The following is a 23,069-nucleotide window of genomic DNA, read 5'->3' as shown; positions in this document are numbered from 1 at the left end:
CGGGGCATAAAATACAAAATGAATAAAATACAACCAGTGCCCTTACTCAAAATTTACAAAACACGGAGCCCCGCGAACGTAATTTACCCATACTGAAATTATAAACAAACCCCTCCCTAAACGGTGTCGTTTAAGACTCGATATATAAGGCCACCTGAGCAGCCTTAACTCAATGAAATCCTTCATTTCTCATTTCCCTCCCTTTCTCTAAAAATAGAGAACCAAAAAGGCTCTCAACCCTCTTTTTCTCATCGACCCATTTCCCTTCCTCCTCCTCCTCTCTACCTTCTCCCTTAGCCAATAACAGAAGCCTCAACTCCGGGCCACCGTCGGTGGCCACAGGGAGTTACAAAAATATAGAAACCTCCCTATTAACCCTAAGACTCCTTTTACCATCAAAGTTTTCCCCTTTGCTAACCTAAACTCCCAAAGAAAACCAACGAACTTCGAACCCAATCAAACCCCAAAAAAGAGACAGTCTTTACCTTTTATGAGAGACGTGTTGGGCTCCAATGAAGTCTCTATGGTCGGATCTACAAGGTAGATTCGTTTATCTTTTTTTTCCTTTTTTTAGTTCTTATTTTTCTTTTTCTCTCTCTCTTTTTTCTGGGTTTTCTATATATTTTTTTCTTAACTCTCACCGAATGCCCTCTCTCTTCTCTTCCTTTAATTTTTATGTTAGTTTCTGTGTTGATTGGATGTCCTCTATCTTTGTAGGGAATGAAATCCTTATACTTATGCTCTTTAAATTTTCTGATAGCTCTTGGATTTGATGAAATTTGCTCTCTGGCTGATTTGTTACATGTTATTGTTCGATGAATTTTCAATCACCGTTTGGGCAGATCATTGATGGGGGCGACGGAGTGTGCAACTTGGCTTGAGCGGCGGCTGAGCTAATGAAAAGAAACCCTATCAGATTTAAGGTTGCATCATGGGGTCGGGTCAGATCACTAGACACGGGTCTGGATCCGAGTCTTAGTGGGCTGTTAGAGCTGAAGAAGAAAAAACCTAGCGTTTGAGTGATAGGCCTGGATCGGGTCAGATCCAGGCCTCGGGTCTGGACTCCAGCTGGTTTGGGTTTTGTTTTCTTGGGTTGGTCGACTGGGCCTTGTTTTGTATTTGGGTTGGGGCCTGTTAAACTGTATTGGGCTTCGGGTATAATTGTGTGGGCTTACAGTGACCTACAAAATAATATGTAATATGTAATTAAGAAAATAATAATAGTAATTAATTAAAATTAAAATAAAATAAAGAGAAAATAACCTCAGTGAAAAAAATGCCTTATAATATATGATTTTAATCAATTTTTTTTGGATTTGCCAAAATGACCAACAAAATCGAAATGCGAAATAAAATTTGCAACGCAATCTCCAGAATCGCAAATCAGTTCCCAGAATCGCAACGCGATTATGAAGAATTGCAATGCGATAGTACAAATTCGTATTGCGATTTTCCATAATCGCAACGCGAATATGAAAATCACAACGCGAACATATAAATCGCAACGCGATTCTGACTATCGCAACGAGTATCCGTAAAATCGCAACGCGTATCCGTAAATGGCAACGAGAATACGTAAATCGCAACGCGTATCTGTAAATAGCAACGAGAATACATAAATCGCAATGCGTATCCGTAAATCGCAACGAGAATACGTAAACTCGCAACGCGTATCCGTAAATCGCAACGCAATTTTTAAAGCACAATTATAATCGCTACGTGTATTTTATTTTCAAATTCCAAACACGAATATTAATTATCGGAACATTGAACCGTCCACAGTATATCCCGTAATCGCAACTCATAACCTAAAACCTAAAAAAAATCGCAACTCAGTCCCATCTCCATCTCTCACTCTCTACGGCAAAATCCGTCCCCATCTCCGGCGAAATCCCTCACAACCATTCACGGTCAGAAATCCCTCACAATCATTCAGAAATGGAAAATCAACCTCCGAGGGTTAGTTTTTTTAATTATTTTTATTTTGAAATTTTTGCATTATTTTAGGTTTTTCATATTGAAATTGATGAGAAGTTTACTGGTAATTTCAATAATAGATTAACCATTTCACTTAGATTTCTTATTAAATTCATTCGATTGTTGCCAATACTGCTAATACTGCCAATATTGAAAATGAAAATCGCAACACGAAAATGACTATCGCAACGAGAGAAATGAAAATCGCAACGAGAGAATCGCAACGCGAAACCAAAATTGCATTGCGATTTTCATTTCGTGTTGCGATTCTCTCGTTGCGATTTTAATTTCGCGTTGCGATTTTCATTTCGCGCTGCGATTCTCTCGTTGTGATAGTCATTTCCGCATTACGATTTTCATTCTCTCGTTGCGATTTTCATTTCAACCAAAAGACAAAACAGTGTTTCAAATTTTAGTTTCAAGAATAAACTACTACTCTTTATGTTTATTGTTTTTGGTATATCTTCACAGTGTAGTTTTTGGTATATCTAACTTGGTATGTTTATTGTTTTTGTAGAAATTTTTTTTCGGCTTTATTGACATTAAGGAATAAAGTTAGCCTAGCCACTACAATTACTTCGAAGCTTTCACCTGCACAAAGAAAATTGTTTGAGGAAACCTGCTTCAGGCCATGGCTGAGAGTACAGCATCCGGGTGGAGATGCTAATTTGACCCATTTGTAGCTTCAGACCATGACTAGCGATCTACCCGACAGTATACAACGTGGTGAGGAAGAGATATGGTTTCATTTTCCACCGGTGTATACTTGTTTTGGGCGGAAGGAGTTCTGCATAATCACTGGTCTACGATTCGGACACGATGATGTAGGCCGGTACACTCGTCATATCACCCGCCCATCATGGTTATCCTGGGTTTTTCCTGATGAGTCAATAGAGAAGCCGAACTTACACGTGGAAGACCTGAAGAAATTGTTTAATAAGAAAGATGGTTTTACTCGGATGAACGACGTCGATTTTGTCCGAGTATGCCTTCTAGTACTTGTGTATGCCAGCTTTTTAGGAAGAGAGGCCAGACAACCTATTCCTCAGGAGCTAATATTATTGGTAGAGGACTTAAATGCATAGAATCTGTTTCCGTGGGGTTCGTATATATGGAAAGCTACCTGGTGATCCACATGTCAACCTTGTATGACCACTTTCCTTGCACCGACTATATGTCGATCTCTTCTTCTCTTCACCCTTAGACGGTATACGATCGTGACTTTTTGGTCGGCCAGGTAGCCTTCTGTCCATGGCTGGTGGCAAAACTGTTTGTAAGTCATCTGGTATGTCCCACTCAGAATGATGTGGAATAGGGTAGACAATCTCGCCATAAGTCTGTCGATATACTTCTGTAGTGTAGCAATCCATAGCGTATACGCTTGAATCATCTTGGTTTAGATGAAGAGAAACTTTTTTAACATGGCCACATGGATAACCAGATATTTGCCATTTCATACAACTACACGTCTTTGCATTTAGATCGACAAGCCCATTTAAGTTATTATCCAGTACTTCAAACAAAGTGTTTGAACATGGTTCAACTCTCCATGACGTTGACTTCACAACACGTTTCGTTATCTTTTTTTCTGTCCATGGTGTAACACGATGTTCCAATGTTCCTGTAAATTTAAATAAATAATACTTAGTAAAATATATGATAAGTTACGAATTTAAAGAAATAATACCTGCATGGTTTCTTTTCTTGTAGTACCACTGTTGAATAGAGGCTCGAAAAAACTCCATTAATATAGTAATGGGTAATTTTCGGGAATGACGACTTAGAGCGTTGATTGATTCTGCACTATTAGACGTCATGAAATCATATCTTGCTCCAAGTTGATGTACTCTTGACCATCTTTCAAACCCGACATCTTCTAGTGTTTGAGCACACTGAGGCAAAACACGTCTTAAACAGTTTATATGCTTATTAAAATCCACTTCCCGATAAGCTTTTACAGCCTTCCAGTATGTCCATTTGTGATTTTTTATACCAGCAGACCTTGATTTTAGATTTCTATACAAATAAAGACCACAAAGTCCATGAAAAGCATATGGGAAACACCTTCTAACAGCGTTGTCAATTGAGTTTACCCTATCGGATATGATTGTCAGATTGCTAATAGGACCTATGCAATCCCTAAGATGCCCCATAAACCATGTCCATGAATCAGAGGTTTCAGATTTGCCAACCCTGTAAGCTATTGGCAGTATCCCATTGTTAGCATCCATGGCTACTGCTAATAAGTTTACTCCAAGGTATCGACCTTTTAAATGTCCTCCGTCAACTACAATAACTGGGCGCATGCAATTAATAAACGAATGAATCTACAAAATCATATACACAATAAATATAATCATTTAAACGTGAAATGCATGTAACTAACAAAATTATATTGATTTATTAACTGCAGCACCAATGGCGATAAATAGCAACTCAAAGTGTCCATCTCTATCTGTTTTGATATGAGTTACCGACCCAAGATTTTTTAGCTTTAAATTGTGACAATAAGCCGGCAGTTGGGCAAACGATGCTTCTGGCGACCCCCTTAACAATTCCAAGGCATAACATTTGGCTCTCCAAGCTTGAGAATATGAGATACTAATCTTGAACCGAGCATTCATGTCAGTCATAATTTCAAGTCCCCGATATACCCTACCATTCAAAAACATTAACTCAGCCAGAAAACCACCCAACACCTTTTTGTTTGTTGTCTATGGTGAGGAAAAACTTGGAAACGATGCTTCTGGCGACCCCTAAACAATTCCAAGGCATAACATTTGGCTCTCCAAGCTTGATAATATGAGATACTAATCTTGAACCGAGCATTCATGTCAGTCATAATTTCAAGTCCCTGATATACCCTACCATTCAAAAACATTAACTCAGCCAGAAAACCACCCAACACCTTTTTGTTTGCTGTCTATGGTGAGGAAAAACTTGGGTTCTTGAACATGTATGTTTATCAATAAAAGTCCTAACTTGAAACATTTCGCAATCTTTTATCCTTTTGCAATCATACGCCACATACAGTTTTTGTCAATCATACACCTTGTTTCGAAACGATCTTTGCTTGATTTGTTAACTTTTAGTTGATAGCCATCTTCCACACATTTCGTATACAAAGCTATCTTCAAGTCTTCCTTTGTATCAAAACAATCATCTTTCTTGATACGAATAATTTTTGTGTAACAATCAACTATCTTTACCAACTCTTCTTCCGGTATCTGAAGTAATTCTGGCATATTCCAGTTATACTCTCGTGGCATTTTCTTCGGGGACTTTCTTTGGGGATTTCTTCTTCTTCTTTTTCTTCTTCAGTGTTATATGAATACAGAATGGATGTTCAACTTGTCATTTACAGTCGTAACTCCTCCTCATTATCATCAACAACATCTTCCTCGGCAATGGCTGTTTCATCATCAAATTGGGTATTGACCAATATCAAAATCATTACACGCAGGGTCTGTTTCTTCTTCTAAAAAATCATCAAAATCCGAGTATTGACCAAGATCAAAGTTCTGGTATTGACCAAGATCAAATTTCGAATACTGACTAGTACTCACAATTTTTTCTGTTGGCTCATCATCGTCTAACTGGTCAATACGAAAACCGAAATTTGGTGTTGAAAGTTGATTGGGATTTGGATTAGGGAAAGGTTGTGGGTTTTGAGATTGTGTTTGGTATTGGAAATGTGGTGAAACAATATTTGCTTGGTGATGAAATTGTGGTGGAACCATTAAATTTGAGCACCATAAACTAGGGGTTGAAAAACTTAGTTGATTACTACCCGCTACTGACTTAACTTCACTACTTCTAGGTTCAATAACATACAATGTAACATCATCACTTGAAACACTAATGTAAGCAATGAATCGTTCAATATCTTCATTGTCGGTTAACAAATAAACTTTATCATTTCTCTGATAAGATAGCCTAAATCCACTTAGGGGCTCTAAATTCAATTTATTTGCAACACGTAACATTAGAGTTTCATAAGTTAACTTTTTTAATGACAGTTTTAGTTGAAGATTCATGGGTAAAGGCATATATTGTAAAACACCATGAACATTCTCTCATGACCCTCCAAAACACAAATCTATCCAAACATGATCAACATTAGATGATTTCATTATTGTAAATTAATTTACTAAACAAACGAGATGCGAAACTAAAACCTGTTGCCGGATGGGGAAGGATGTCGTTGGATATAGGAACGGATGTCGCCGGAGAGAGTGATAGATGGAGATGGAATGAGTTGCGATTTAGGGATTTAGGTTATCAGTTGCTGCTGCTGCGTAGTTATATACCCAAAACATTTGTGTTGCAAAATTAAAACCTGTTGCGAATTCAGAAACGAGTTGCGAATTTGAAATTCAGTATTGCGATAGTCAGAATCTCGTTGCGATTTACAGATTCGCATTGCGATTTACGTTTTCGCGTTGCGATTTACGTATTCGCATTGCGATTTACGGATACGCATTGCGATTTACGTATTCTCGTTGCGATTTACAGATAAGCGTTGCGATTTACGTATTCTCGTTGCGATTTACAGATACGCGTTGCGATTTTACGTATTGTCGTTACGATTTACGGATACGCGTTGCGATTTTACGGATACTCGTTGCGATAGTCAGAATTGCGTTGCGATTTATATGTTCGCGTTGCAATTTTCATATTCGCGTTGCGATTATGAAAAATCGCAATGCGAATTTGTACTATCGCATTGCGATTCTTCATAATCGCGTTGCGATTCTGGGAACTGATTTGCGATTCTGGAGATCGCGTTGCGATTTTTATTTCGCATTGCGATTTTGTTGGTCATTTTGGGAAATCCAAAAAAAATTGGTTAAAATCGTATATTATAAGGCATTTTTTGTCACTAAAGTTATTTTCTTTAAAATAAAAAATACCCGAATAAAAAAAGTATCTACAGTGTCGTCGCATTGCGTGTTCACAAACAACTTATTTCCTTCTATTTCGCATTATTTGCTTGTGCAAAAGCTTTCTGGAAACAATTTTCTTTTATAAAATGTATATTTTATTTAACCTTAGTAGCTGATTCAGAGAGAGGGATAAAAAAGGCGGGAAGAAGAGAGAACGTCTTTCAGCTCGTCTTTCAACGTATCCTGATAAGAAGCGAGATCTTTCTATTCGGAAGTTTGTTGATCTTGGGCGAGAGCGTCTTCTTCGTTGTCGCTGATGCCACGTTCGCTCGCCATTTCGAATCCATCGGAGGCGACACCTCCACTGTTGACATTAGATGATGCGGCGGAGATCGACGTCGTCTCAGGTGATGATGTAGATGTAGTGGCATTCTTAGATTGGTGTTGTTCGATCAACGCATCTAAAATAGTCATTCCTGTATTCAAAGTGTTAAATCTCCTCAATGACATCTTTTCGTATTCGTGGGTCATGCAAAGAAAATGGATCCAGTTTTACGCAGGAGTGAGTTTTCTTTTTTATAATTAAATTATTAATAATATTAAGGGTAAAGTATACAAATAGTCTCCAAACTTTTAGGATACTTGCATTTTGGTCACCCAACTGAGATTCAACTGAGGTATTTCAAGATGATTCATTAATATAATAACATTAATATCACCTTCATCACTATAACCTATTTTTTCCTACCAATAATATAATAACAAAAAACATAAATATCATACCAAAAAATCTCAAAAAGAAGATAAACACTTAGCTAATTCAAGTTCAACCTCATTTCAGCCCAAACCAAAACAACAACAATACAACCAAATAAAACTCAAACAAAAAATGATAGTAAAAATCAACCAAAATTGAAACAAGGTAACAATAAATGAAGATGAGCAAAGAAACCCATTGAGATCATTTAGTAGTGTGTTTCAAGCACCTTGTAAAAATATGCAGGGTCAAAGCAAAAAGAGATTAACAAAGAAAAAGCATGTGAAAATTATGACTAAAATCTCGGTCAAATTTAGCGCCATACGCTTTCTTTCCCTCACAAATACTTCTCCCTCCATGAAAAAATGACAACAAAGATATCGTAGGATTATGTTTGTGATATTGTTAGAAGGAGAGGAGGAGGAGAAGGAGGAGGAAGAATGGGGTTAACGGAAGGTAAATGTCAAGTCAGATAAAACTAATTGAAGGTAACGTCAGGAACCTTACAGAAAAAGAACTAAAAGTTTGATGATTGTATTGCAAGTTTTAAAAGTTAGGTGGCCAAAATACAAATGCCCTAAAAGTTCAATAACTATTTATGTACTTTATCGTAATATTAATATTTATATATTATTTTTTAAAGAGAAAATAACCTCAGTGACCAATCGCAACACAGAAGTTAAATTCGCAACACATAAGTCAAATTCGCACGCGATAGTCGAATTCGCAACGCTGAATTTCAAATTCGTAACTGAATTTCAAATTCGCAACTGAATTTCAATTCGCAACTCGATTTTTTAATTTGCAACACGAATTTAATTTCGCAACAGGTTTTAGTTTCGCAACACAAATGTTTTGGGTATATAACTACGCAGCAGCAGCAACTCATAACCTAAATCTCTAAATCACAACTCATTCCATCTCCATCTATCACTCTCTCCGGCGACATATGTTCCTATATCCAACAACATCCTTCCTCATCTCTAATTTTTTTTACATAATTTTATTTCTATATAATTTTTCAATGATTTCTCTCCCAAATTATCAACTATCAACTTAATAAAGGTATGTTTTTCTCTAAGTTAGTGATGATATGTAGTTTATAGCTCATTTGTTTAGTAAATTAATTTACAATTTGTAGAATGAAATCATATAATGTTGATCAAGTTTGGATAGATTTGTGTTTTGGAGGGTCATGGGAGAATGTTCATGGTGTTTTACAATATGTGCCTTTACCCATGAATCTTCAACTAAAACTGTCATTAAAAAAGTTAACTTATGAAACTCTAATGTTACGTGTTTAAAAGAAATTGAATTTAGAGCCTCTAAGTGGATTTAGGCTATCTTATCAGAGAAAATGTAAAGTTTATTTGTTAACCGACAAAGAAGATGTTGAACGATTCATTGCTTACATTAGTTTTGCAAGAAATGATGTTACATTGTATGTTGTTGAACCTAGAAGTAGTGAAGTTGGGTCAGTAGCGGTAGTAATCAACTAAGTTCTTCAACCCAGTTTATGGTGCTTACAATGTACAATGTTGTTATCAACCTCAAAATTTAATGGTTCCACCATAATTTTATCACCAAGAAACTTTTGTTTCACAACATTTCCAATACCAAACACAATATCAAACATAATCTCAAAACCCACAACCTTTTCCTAATCCAAATCCCAATCAACTTTCAGCACCAAATTCTGATTTTCGTATTGACCAGCTAGACGATTATGAGCTAACAGAAAAAATTGTGAGTACTAGTCAGTATTCGAAATTTGATCTTGGTCAATACTCGAACTTTGATCTTGATCAATACTCGGATTTTGATGATGTTTCAGAATAAGAAACAGACCCTGCATGTAATGATTTTGATATTGGTCAATACCCGAATTTTGATGATGAACAGCCGCTGCCGAGGAAGATGTTGATGATAATGAGAGGAAGTTACGACTATTAATGAACATATTGAACCTCCATTCTATAATTATATAACCTGAAAAAAAAGAAAAAAAAGTCCCCGAAGAAAAGAAAAATAAGAAAATGCTACGAGAGTATAACTGGAATATGCCAGAATTACTTCAGATACCGAAAGAAGAGTTGGTAAAGATATCAGTTGATTGTTACACAAAAGTTATTCGTATCAAGAAAGATGATTGGTTTGATACAAAGGAAGACTTGAAGATAGATTTGTATACGAAATGTGTGGAAGATGGCTATCAACTAAAAGTTAACAAATCAAGCAAAGATCATTTCGAAACAAAGTGTATGATTGACAAAAACTGTACGTGGCGTATGATTGCGAAGAGAATAAAAGATTGCAAAATTTTTCAAGTTAGGACTTTTATTGATAAACATACATGTTCAAGGACCCAAGTTTTTCCTCACCATAGACAGGCAAACAAAAAGGTGTTGGGTGGTTTTCTGGCTGAGTTAATGTTTTTGAATGGAATGGTATATTGGGGACATGAAATTATGACTAACATGAATGCTCGATTCAAGATTAGTATCTCATATTCTCAAGCTTGGAGAGCCAAATGTTATGCCTTGGAATTGTTGAGGGGGTCGCCAGAAGCATCATTTGCCCAACTGTCGGCTTATTGTCACAATTTAAAGCTGAAAAATCCTGGGTCGGTAACTCATATCAAAACAGATAGAGATGGACGCTTTGAGTTGCTGTTTATCGCCATTGGTGCTGCGGTTAGTAAATCATTATAATTTTGTTGACTCATTTTTGTTAGTTGCATGCATTTCACATTTATATGATTATATTTCTTGTGTATATGATTTTGTAGATTCGTTCGTTTATTACTTGCATGTGCCCAGTTATTATAGTTGACGAAACACATTTGAAAGGTCGATACCTTGGAGTAAACTTATTAGCAGTAGCCATGGATGCTAATAATGGGATACTGCCAATAGCTTACGGGGTTGGCAAATTTGAAACCTCTGATTTATGGACATGGTTTATGGGCATCTTAGGGATTACATAGGTCCTATTAGTAATCTGACAATCATATCCGATATGGTAAACTCAATTGACAACGTTATTAGAAGGTGTTTCCCATATTCTTTTCATGGACTTTGTGGTGTTCATTTGTACAAAAATCTAAAATCAAGGTCTGCTGGTATAAAAAATCACAAATGGACATACTAGAAGGCTGTAAAAGCTTATCGAGAAGTGGATTTTAATAAGCATATAAATTGTTTAAGACGAGTTTTGCCTTAATGTGCTCAAACACTAGAAGATGTCGGGTTTGAAAGATGATCAAGAGTACATCAACTTAGAGAAAGATATGGTTTCATGACATCTAATAGTGTAGAATCAATCAACGCTCTAAGTCGTCATTCCCGGAAATTACCCATTACTATGTTAATGGAGTTTTTTCGAGCCTCTATTCAACAGTGGTACTACAAGAAAAGAAACCATGCAGATATTATTTCTTTAAATTCGTAACTTATCATATATTTTTCTAAATATTATTTATTTAAATTTACAGGAACATTGGAACGTCATGTTACACCATGAACTGAAAAAAAGATAACGAAACGTGTTGTGAAGTCAACGTCATGGAGAGTTGAACCATGTTCAAACACTTTGTTTGAAGTATTGGATAATAACTTAAATGGGCTTGTCGATCTAAATGCAAAGACGTGTAGTTGTAAGAAATGGAAAACATCTGGTTATCCGTGTGGCCATGTTATAAAAGTTGCTCTTCATCTAAACCAAGATGATTCAAGCGCATATACTATGGATTGCTACACTACAGAAGTATATCGACAGGCTTATGCCGAGATTGTCTACCCTATTCAACATCTTTCTGAGTGGGACATACCAGATGACTTACAAATAGTTTTGCCACCAGTCATGGACAGCAGGCTACCTGGCTGACCAAAAAATCATGATCGTATACCATCTAAGGGTGAAGAGAAGAGGATATCGACATGTAGTCGGTGCAAGGAAATTGGTTATACAAAGTTGACCTGTGGATCACCAGTGCCATCACAATCATCTTTTCCTCTACCAAAATATGGATCCTCATCAAAATACAAAGCTCATATGGTGTCAAGCAAAAGGAAATCAAAATCGCAATCAAAATCAAAATCCCAATCACAACTGGCTTCACCTTTTGAGACTTATTAACTTAGGTGATTTTTAAATGCAAACGTTGTATTATGTGTATTTTATGTGTGAATGCATACATTTTCAGTTAGACATTCATTAGTAACTTGAGTTTGAATATTGCTATGATCTGTTCAATTGTTATCACTTATCAGATTGTTGTCTGTTATCTTTTTGAAGGTGTTTTCCTTGAATTCGCAATGCGAAAGTCAATTTCGCAACGCAAAATCGCAAACCGAAAATCGCAACGCGAATTTGACTATCGCAACGCTTATTTCGCATTGTGAATTTGACTTTCGCGTTGTGAATTTGACTATCGCAACAATAAAATCGCAACGAGAATTTGACTTTCGCGTTGCGAATTTGTACCTTCAACAAGTCTTTTTTGCCTTCAACATAATGCAAATTGTATTTAAAACAACAAATCAACTTTTACAAATCAATTAAACAAGAAAAAAAATAATTCTTATTTACACATCAAATTAAACAAATCAACTTTTACAAATCAATTAAACAAGCAAAAAATAATTCTTATTTCCTCATTAAACAAATCACTTTCAATGTAAAATTCAATTAAACAAGCAAAAAAAGTGTACCCAGACTGTTGTTTATGCACAAAAAATCAATTTCACGCAGCTCACTTCAGGATTAACCTGCAGAAACCAAACATTTGCTCAAATAACACTTTCTACACATCTAAAACTAACAAACATCAAATTACTGAATTCTAGGTACTTAACCAAATATTTTCAAACTAATTAAAGAGTATATTTGTTAACAACACTTGCTCAAACTTACCAATTGTTTATGCACACTTTCAGCACGCGGATGCAGGTAGGCAGCGTCTCGCATATATTGCTTTAGCCATAAAATGCTAAAACCACAAGCCTACTTCACCTCTATCTCTATCTGTGGGAGGTAGAAACTGTTTACTTCCTGTCGTCAAACGTTCCAAGCACATGCATACGAGAGGACCAAATCCCCTCTGGCTCCCTACGTTTGTTGTGGCGCAGTATCGTCTCTGATCATTGTAACTTTGAACTTCTTTGGCTTGTTGTTTCTAGAATTAGTCCAATAATCAATCGCAGCCAAGTATTTAGCCAAATGAGCGCTCCATCCCTTTGTAATAATATCTCTTAAATCAGACAATGGTATGTAATTCAACATACTATCATATACCATTGTCTTCAGGGATGGGAGCTGAAGCTCGACGAGAAGCCAATGACGACGTTCTAAAACAAGGATAAACACATGCAATCATAAATAATTGCGCACATCAAATAAAAATTATAAACACCTTTAAAATATTCAAAAAAGAAATACTAACCTTATCGACCTCCCACCACGCAGAATAAAGTTTAGCTTTTCCATTACCCAACGTATATGAAGAATATCTCAGATCCTTTAAGTGAGCTACGTGAAAAGACGTCGGCATAATAGTCCATCGAGTATTTTTTTATTTTCTTAAATTTCCTTATTACTAGAAGACGTGACACCCATGCATCAATATGTTGTTTTATAAAAAAGATACATATATTAGTGAATTTATTAATAAATTTAAAAAAAATTAATCAAAATGTAATATAAGAAGAATATAAGACTTACCCCCCTTCGAAATAGTCCATTATCTTCAACCCCTAATAAAATACCCTACCAAGACCGATCAAGAAACAAATGCATAACATCGTCGAGTTTGTATATGTCAGAATAACACCTCTGGCTCCGCTCATGTAGATAAAAATCAACTGCGGTCTTAGCCCAATGTGTCTGGTAGTGTTTCCCTCTCCTGTTGAGGAATGGTACTGGCTGGTAACTCATACGAAAGCCAACATGCATCCATCATATTGGGAACAGGAGGGGTTTATCAATATGTCGACAAATGACGTGTTGTGAATCGGGCTCTTGAATAGTGGGAGAGACCCATTGAACGATGACAGGGGCCTCTTGAATGGTGGGAGAGGCCTATTGAACGATAGGATGCGCCTCTTGAACGATGACAGGTGAATCGGGCTTCTTCTTACGGAGTCTTGGCACTAGTGGGGTGAAAGGAGACATAATGGCACGTGCACAACGTCTGATGCATGAACCCCATCGTGTAAGAAAAACCCAACGTAAAGCATCTACCTTATCGGGCCACTGAAAATAAATTAATACATAAATCAGTAAATAAATAAATAAATAATGCCGAAAAAATGTTATTTGCATTTTTAGTATAGTATTAAACAAATTTACCTCATTGCGTAGATTATGAACCTCATTTTACAACGATGAAATAATCTCAAGTAGAGCGGCTACCTCATCACGTAAAGTAGATACCTCATCACGTACCGCACCATTGTCAACGCGTAAAATATCCACCTCACCACATAAAGACCGTACCTCATCATGCCATGCACCATTGTCTTCACGTAAAGTACCGACCTCGTGACGTAAAGCACCGACCTCATCACGTAACTCCCCTAACTCATCCCGTGGAGGTGGAGAACAGGGAGATAAATGCCGTGGCCTCTTTGTCGGTCGCCTATCAGGAGGTGATGGTGGAGAAGAGGCTCGATGATGTGATGGAATAGGTGATGGTGGAGGTGGAGAAGAGGCTCGATCAGGTGATGGCTCCGAGTGTCGAGCTGTAGAATCGGCCCGATCAGGTGATGGCTCTCGAAATGGGGGGTGCTCATCATCCGTCCCATCAAAAAATGCTTACTAGCTTGCCACCAATTAGTGGCAAGCTCAGCCTCTGTAATGGATAGTTGGCCTCCTAACAATATAAAAGCTCAAACAAAGTTAAACGTATATTAGTAATAACTTGTTTAACTATATGGTAGTATTTGTGTGTTAACTTACATCATTCATCGTCGTATATGGTAGTAACTCTTCCCAATCTAACATGCGGATCCTCTTCCAGGTAATAGCCCTAGGAATATCATTTGAATTTTTTTATTGCATATGTCTGCATGCTGGGAAAAGCCTCAAATATCCAAATCTACAAACAATATAATACACAAACATCAGTAATTTTTAAATAATTAATTATAAATTTAGATAGAAATATTATATAGAAATTCTAACCTTAAAGGCCCAAATAAAGCCTGCCAAAGTGTATTTAGAACCATCGCCCCACAAACTTTTTCGGTTCTCAAAGGCAGAAGACAACTTCTTCCAGGTAGCTTTCCATAGATATGAACCCCACGGAAACAGGTTCCATGCATTTAGGTCCTCTACCAATAATATTAGGTCCTCAGAAATAGGTTGTCTGCCCTCTTTGCCTAAAAAGCCGGCATGCAAAAGTAATAAATTGCATACTCGGACAACATCAAGGTCATCCATCCGAGTAAAACCATCTTTAACAAATAATCTCTTCAAGTCATCGACGTGTAAACTCGGCTTCGATTTGCCAGCTTAGGAAAAACCCGAGATAACCATGATAGGCAGGAGATATGACTAGTGTACCGGGTTACTTCATCGTGTCCGAAGAGTAGACCAGTGATTAAGCAAAACTCCTCCCGCCCAAAACAAGTATACGTCGGAGGAAAATGAAACTGTAACACACCCAACCCGTATCCAACCCGGATACGAGTCAGAGATATTACATTGACTTTTAAAACACAACTCATTACAAATAATAGCAAAATACTTGAATTTATATTACGAAAAATACAATAATATACATATGGTGATATAAGTTAATCAAAATATTCAGAGCATACACAACTTAACTCTTTAGTTACATGCCAACATCCATTTTCATAACAAAATGACCTACTGATTAAGTTGCTTCTGATCTGATAGTTACAGGAGTAATGTTGTCCAGCTGCTTAACCTCGATCGTCTACTTTATCGGATCCTACGTGTGAAAAACTCACACGCTAAGTCATCGACTTAGTGAGGCAATATAATAATAATATCAATAAAATATAAAATAATTGCCAAAATGAGATGGGTTGCAATGATAAGATGTATGTAAACAATGCAATAACCAGAACCATGTTTCTTACACATATACTTATCAAATTCACATTCATAAGTTCACCTTAGTAAGTTCATTAGCCCATGGTACCATACAGAGAACCTAAGGTATGTGAGTATTGTGAGGTTGTGAACTATGTGTCACCATAGCTCATATAATTGAACCTAAGTGCCACGTAGAATTGCACCGGAGTGCCGCGTAGAATTGCACCGTAGTGCCATATAATAATGTCCATAAGGACCACATATCATTCCTTAAGAATCATATACATATGCCAAGGATCAAGTATGTGTCTCACCAGACCTCACACATGTTCCAAAGAATACATATATGTCTCGAAGGACCATATATCATTCCTTAAGAATCATATACATATGCCAAGGATCAAGTATGTGTCTCACCAGACCTCACACATGTTCCAAAGAATACATATATGTCCCAAAGGACCACATAGACCCTCTACCCTTGGCATGCCAACTATACCTATAGTTCTCATTTACATAACATGGGCTTTCACAATTTATCTAATTTGTATCACGTAGACATATTATTTTCATACCTTTATCATATAACTCATATAACTTTTTCTTGCATATTCATGTCCCATAATGCATATGGTATGGATTCATGTCATATATCATAATATGAACTACGATCATGTATCAAAATATTGAATCTAGACTTATCACAAGTCTATAACTGAATAAAATACATATTCATGCTATGCATATGCACTCACCTAGATTTCTTTGTCTTTCCCTCGATTGATCCTACTTGTCGATGGTTCAGGAACTCGATTAGGCTCAATATCTACATAAGCAAAATTTTCAAGATGATTATCAGATGCCTAAGTCTTGAAATTAATCTCTAATAGCCTAACAATTTAAGGGATTGATAGTTAGTCTCTCTTATTTCTTTTCTCTTTTTTTTATGGGGGAATCGGTTCCCCTTGGGGTATCGATTCCCCTCTAGCATTCTGGAAATTCATATTCGTTTGAGGGGGGATCGATTCCCCTTGAATGGTTACCGATTCCCCTAGCCCAGAAATCCCATTTTGAGCTCGAAAATCACCTTATTTCAGCTCAAACCTTCCTCTTTTACTCCCTTTAATGTTCCTAACTTTAATACACATACTGAAACTCATTTCTACTCCATAATCACTTCTTTAAACTCCAAATATAGTCCTTCCTATATAATTGCAAAAATTATACTAGTTTTGCAACATGTTCAAATTCCTATTCTAACACTTCCTATCCCTTAATTAACTTGATGACAAGTCAAATCTCACTTCCAATTCTCATTATGAACTCTAATCTAAGATTTCACTTTTCTACTTCATTTCTTTAATTCTTCATATACTTCTCATCTTGAGGTTTTAAAATAATTTGAACTTCCTTTAAGCTTAACTATTGCCTAATGGTCATGAATCAACCATAACTTCATCAAGAAATTCACTAACAAGAGATCTTACCTTAACTTGGGTCTCACGTATGAAGGAGAAGAAAGAAGAAGAGGACTCTGGAAGCTGGTTTGATTTCCTATACTTCCACGTGGTTAATATAATACTAACTCCAAATAATTATATTGCTATAAAAAAAACCATTTTGTCCTTCTAATCCTCCTTTTTTATAATTCAATCATACACAAAATAACTCAAATAAGTCATTGAACTTTTCCATCATTCTACTTTAAATCACCAAATGCTGAAACCTTACAATTTAATCACTAACCCGGCATGGAGGATGTTACAAATCTCCCTCCCTTAAGAAAATTCGTCCTTGAATTTTCAATAAGAAAAGAGATGGGGATACTGATTCCTCATATCCTCCTCACGCTCCCATGTTGCTTCCTCTACTTTTTGATTTCTCCAAAGAACCTTGACTAACGGAACTGTCTTACTCCTTAATTGTTTGACTTCATAAGCCAATATTCTCACTGGTTCTTCTTAATATGTCAGATCCGATTGGACTTCTACTTGTTCTGGTGCAACGATGTGCGAGGGATCGGACCTATATCTTCGTAACATGGACACATGGAAGACGTTATGGATCTTCTCCATTTCCGATGGTAAGGATAATTGATATGCCATGGGTCCTATTCTCTTAATAACTTCATATGGCCCAATGAATCTAGGACTTAACTTTCCTTTCCACCAAAACGTAATACTTTTTTCCAGAGAGATACTTTAAGGAAAACTTTATCTCCAACCTCGAACTCAATCTCTTTTCTTTTAAGATCAGAATAGGAATTTTGCCGATCAGAGGCCACTTTAAGGTTATGTTGAATTTCTCGAACTTTCTTTTCTACATCTTGAATTAAATCCGGACCAAGAACACTTCGATCTTTGAGTTCATACCAATTTAGTGGAGTACGACATTTCCTCCCATATAATGCCTCATATGGGGCCATCTTTATACTAGACTGATAACTATTGTTGTAAGCGAACTCTGCCAGCGGTAAATACTTTTCCCATGATCCTTTGAATTCCATTACATATGCTCTCAACATATCTTCCAATATCTGAATAGTTCTCTCTGATTGCCCGTCAGTCTGAGGATGAAAAGCCGTACTAAAGTTTAAACGAGTCCCCAACGCTCCATGCAAAGATTTCCAGAATCTAGAAGTGAATCGAAGGTCTCGATCAGAGACTATAGAAACAAGCACTCCATGCAATCTAATAACTTCTCTAATATACAGCTTTGCATACTTTTCCATAGAGAAATCCGTTCTAACTGGAAGAAAATGTGCTGACTTAGTTAATCGATCAACAATTACCCAGATTGATTCTCTTTTGTTCGGAGTCAAGGGTAACCTCGAAACAAATTCGGTGATGCTTCGTTTCATCCCTGACCACCAAAATCGATCCTTCAAATCCATATACATCTTGGTTCCACCCGGGTGCATCGTTAACGGACTGCAATGAGCCTCTGTTAATATTTTCTTCTTCAAGTCGTCATTGTCCGGTATTACAATTCTTCCTTTACAATATAGATTTCCATCTGACTTAACCTCAAAGTCTTTAATCTCTTTGCTCTTTACTTGCTTAATTCTTTTCAAACACGTTTCATCTTTACTTTGCAATTCTCCTATTCGTTCCAACCATGCTGTTTTAAGTGTTAACTCTGCACAAAGACCACCATCTCCCGTTAAAGACAATCTTGCATCCATAGCTCGTAAAGCTGCAAACGTCTTTCTACTCAAAGCATCTGCTACCACGTTAGCCTTTCCGGGATGATAGTCAATTATCACATCATAATCTTTTAAGAACTCTACCCATCTACGTTGCCTCAAATTCAACTTTTTTAGAGTCATCAGGTACTTCAGGCTCTTATGATCCGTATATAAGTAACAACGCTCCCCATAAAGATAATGACGCCAAATCTTGAGAGCGAATACTACAACAGCCATTTCTAAATCATGAATGGAGTAATTTTTTTCATGTGGTTTCAACTGTCTCGATGCATACGCTACCAGCTTCCCTTCTTGCATTAATACACACCCCAACCCGTTATGGGATGCGTCACTGTATACTACAAAATTCTTGCCAGATTCCGGTTGAACCAATATCGGAGTTTCCGTCAGAATTCTCTTTAAAGCTTCAAAACTTTCTTGACATTCAGAAGTCCAAACAAATGGTACATTCTTTCTCATCATCTTTGTTAAAGGCAGCACTATCATCGAAAAATTCTTAACGAATCTTCGATAATAACCGGCAAGTCCAAGGAAACTCCGAACTTCAGATACATTCTTTGGAACTTCCCAGTCCATTATAGCTTTAACCTTCTGAGGGTCCACTCTAATCCCAACTGCCGAGATCACATGCCCCAAGAAAATTACATCGTTTAGCCAGAATTCACATTTGGACAATTTCGCATAGAGATTTTTATCCCTGAGAATTTGCAAAACTAGCCTTAGATGTGCGCAGTGCTCTTCAATGGATTTCGAGTAAACCAGTATGTCATCAATAAAGACAACAAAAAACTGGTCCAAATAGGGCTGAAAAATCCTGTTCATGAGATCCATGAAAGCAGCTGGTGCATTCGTTACTCCGAATGGCATTACAATGAATTCATAATGACCATATCTCGTTCTGAAAGCCGTCTTCAGAATATCTTTCTCCTGAATCTTCAATTGATGATAACCCGAATGTAGATCGATCTTCGAAAATACCGAAGCTCCTTTTAGTTGATCAAACAAGTCATCAATGCGCGAAAGGGGATACTTGTTCTTGATGGTCACCTTATTAAGCTATTGATAATCAATACAGAGACGCATTGATTCATCCTTCTTCTTAACAAATAACACTGGAGCTCCCCAAGGTGACACACTTGGTCGAATAAATCCCTTTCCTAACAACTCTTGCAATTGATTCTTTAACTCTTGTAATTCTTTCGGAGCCATCCGATAAGGTGCCATTGCAATTGGAGCGGTTCCTGCCATTACTTCAATTTGAAATTCTACCTCTCTATCTGGAGGTAATTCTGGCAACTCAGCCGGGAAAACTTCAGGGAATTCTTGAACTATTGGAATCTCCTCTAGCCCTTTCTCTATAGCTCTTAAATCTATCACATTTGCAAGAAATCCTTGACATCCTTGTAGCAATAGCTTCTTAGCTGACATTACATTTGCTAAGGGATTAAACTTTTCACTGCTCACACTTATCTCTGTTCTTCCTGAACTTTTTAGGGTTACCTTTTTCAATCTGCAATTAACATCTCCATAGTAACAGAACAACCAATCCATTCCCAGAATCACTTCAAACTCATCAAAAGGTAATTCCATCAGATTAGCAGGGAATTCAATTCCCTGAACCTTTATGGGACACCCCTTACAGACTTTATTCACCCGAGCACTATGGCCTAAAAGAGTTGTTACTATAATCTGATTACTCGTAGGTTCTAAGGGAATCCTCAATTTCTTTACTAACTTACTTGTAATATAAGAATAATTAGAACCCGGATCAATCAGTACCAATACTAATTTATCGTACAGCTGAAAAGTACCTGCTATAATATCAGGGTCATCACGATCTTCACTTGTCTTTAGATTGTTCACCCGTGCGGTTGATCGAACTTCAGGTTGAGCAGAGAATTCAGACGGGTTCCTTCCTCTGCCTCGTCCTCTTTGTGAGGAAGAACCAACTCTTTCAGATGGTGCAGGCTCACCAACCATCAATGGACAATCCCGGATAAAATGTCCGGCATCTCAGCATCGAAAACAAGTCCCAGCAGCCATCCGACAAGCCCCAGAATGATTTTTGCCACAGTGTTGACACTGTCTCGCTTGACTCGGAGTAGATCTCCTAACACCATATCCCAATGACTGTGTCTGTCTAGGTCTTGCCTGACTTGCTCCCCTAACAAACGATGCAACTGATTCTGATCTAGCTTGTGATCGAAATCCTGTGTCTCTTCCCCTTTTTGATGGTGCTGAGCTAGAAGAAGCACTCGTTCTCATTGATTTCTGAACTCTAAAATCCCCGAATCTCTCATTCTGAGCTCTTTCAAGAGCCTTGGCACGATTGATCACCTCTTGGAACGAGGACAAATTCAATACTATCAGCATCTCTTTCAATATAGGGCGTAAACCCTCCACAAACCATTCACAAGCCTCTTTTTCAGTAGGCACAAGCTCAGATGCAAACCTACTCAACTTGTTGAACTCACATTCATACTCATATATACAGAGCGGTTCATCTGTTTCAAATTCAAAAACTCCTGCTTCATCTGTCGAATAAATTGATCTCCAATGTACTTGTTTTTAAATTCATCTAAGAATAAAGACCAAGTCAATTGGTCACTGGGATCCTCATGGTGACGTTCGTCCACCATATTCTCGCCTGACCCCTCAACAACGAGACAGCTCCATCTAACTTCTCCACTTCAGAACAGTGGAGACCATCCAACATGATTTTTAAATCATTTAACCAAAGATCTGCCGCAACTGGACCTTCTTTGGTTTCTCCCTTAAATTCGGGAGCTCTTAAACTTCTCAACTCTTTTGCTACATTCATACTTTGAGTTGGTGGAGCAGGAGGTTAAAGACGCGTTAGAATAGCGTCTAACGTTCTGAAGAACATATCTTGATCTTGCACAGGCACTCCTTGAGATGTCTGATCTTCACCTTGCCTGGCCAGGGCAGGTGAATTACTGCTTTCAGCAGGCCTATCTTCTCCCGCTTCACTTCGGGAGCTATTATGTCCGGACATCTAATAAGAATAAACACATTGTTCTATTAGCAAAATAGCATACTCATACTATACCATATCAGAAGTTCTCACTATTTGTTGGCATGTATTTCATTTAAAGACTCTATAGACTCTGGTTTATGCCTAGAATCGGCTAAACCATAGCTCTGATACCATTAAATGTAACACCCCCAACCCGTATCCAGCCCAATACGAGTCAGAGATATTACATTGACTTTTAAAACACAACTCATTACAAATAATAGCAAAATACTTGAACTTATATTACGAAAAATACAATAATATACATATGGTGATATAAGTTTATCAAAATATTCAGAGCATACACAACTTAACTCTTTAGTTACATGCCAACATCCATTTTCATAACAAAATGACCTACTGATTAAGTTGCTTCTGATCTGATAGTTGCAGGAGTAATGTTGTCCAGCTGCTTAACCTCGATCGTCTACTTTATCGGATCCTAACACCCCCAATCCGTATCCAACCTGGATACGAGTCAGAGATATTACATTGACTTTTAAAACACAACTCATTATAAATAATATCAAAATACTTGAACTTATATTACGAGAAATACAATAATATACATATGGTGATATAAGTTTATCAAAATATTCAGAGCATACACAACTTAACTCTTTAGTTACATGCCAACATCCATTTTCATAACAAAATGACCTACTGATTAAGTTGCTTCTGATCTGATAGTTACAGGAGTAATGTTGTCCAGTTGCTTAACCTCGATCGTCTACTTTATCGGATCCTACGTGTGAAACACTCACACGCTAAGTTATCGACTTAGTGAGGCAATATAATAATAATATCAATAAATATAAAATAATTGCCAAAATGAGATGGGTTGCAATGATAAGATGTATGTAAACAATGCAATAACCAGAACCATGTTTCTTACACATATACTTATCAAATTCACATTCATAAGTTCACCTTAGTAAGTTTATTAGCCCATGGTACCATACAGAGAACCTAAGGTATGTGAGTATTGTGAGGTTATGCACTATGCTGTCACCACAGCTCATATAATTGCACCTAAGTGTCACGTAGAATTACACCGGAGTTCCGCGTAGAATTGCACCGTAGCCATATAATAATGTCCATAAGGACCACATATCATTCCTTAAGAATCATATACATATG

At 37.0% G+C, this 23,069-nt stretch overlaps 1 pseudogene; it reads right to left on the bottom strand.

The window, feature by feature from the left end:
• LOC120177431 overlaps positions 1-7,337 on the bottom strand; it is a 33,119-nt pseudogene extending 25,782 nt beyond the window's left edge.
• Between the last annotated feature and the right edge of the window lie 15,732 nt (positions 7,338-23,069).

The sequence above is a fragment of the Hibiscus syriacus genome, unplaced genomic scaffold (assembly GCF_006381635.1).
Source record: "Hibiscus syriacus cultivar Baekdansim isolate YM2019G1 unplaced genomic scaffold, ASM638163v2 tig00112289_pilon, whole genome shotgun sequence".
Classification (NCBI taxonomy): domain Eukaryota; kingdom Viridiplantae; phylum Streptophyta; class Magnoliopsida; order Malvales; family Malvaceae; genus Hibiscus; species Hibiscus syriacus.
Note: the sequence above shows the minus strand (reverse complement) of the source record. Positions and strands in the feature narration are given on the sequence as shown.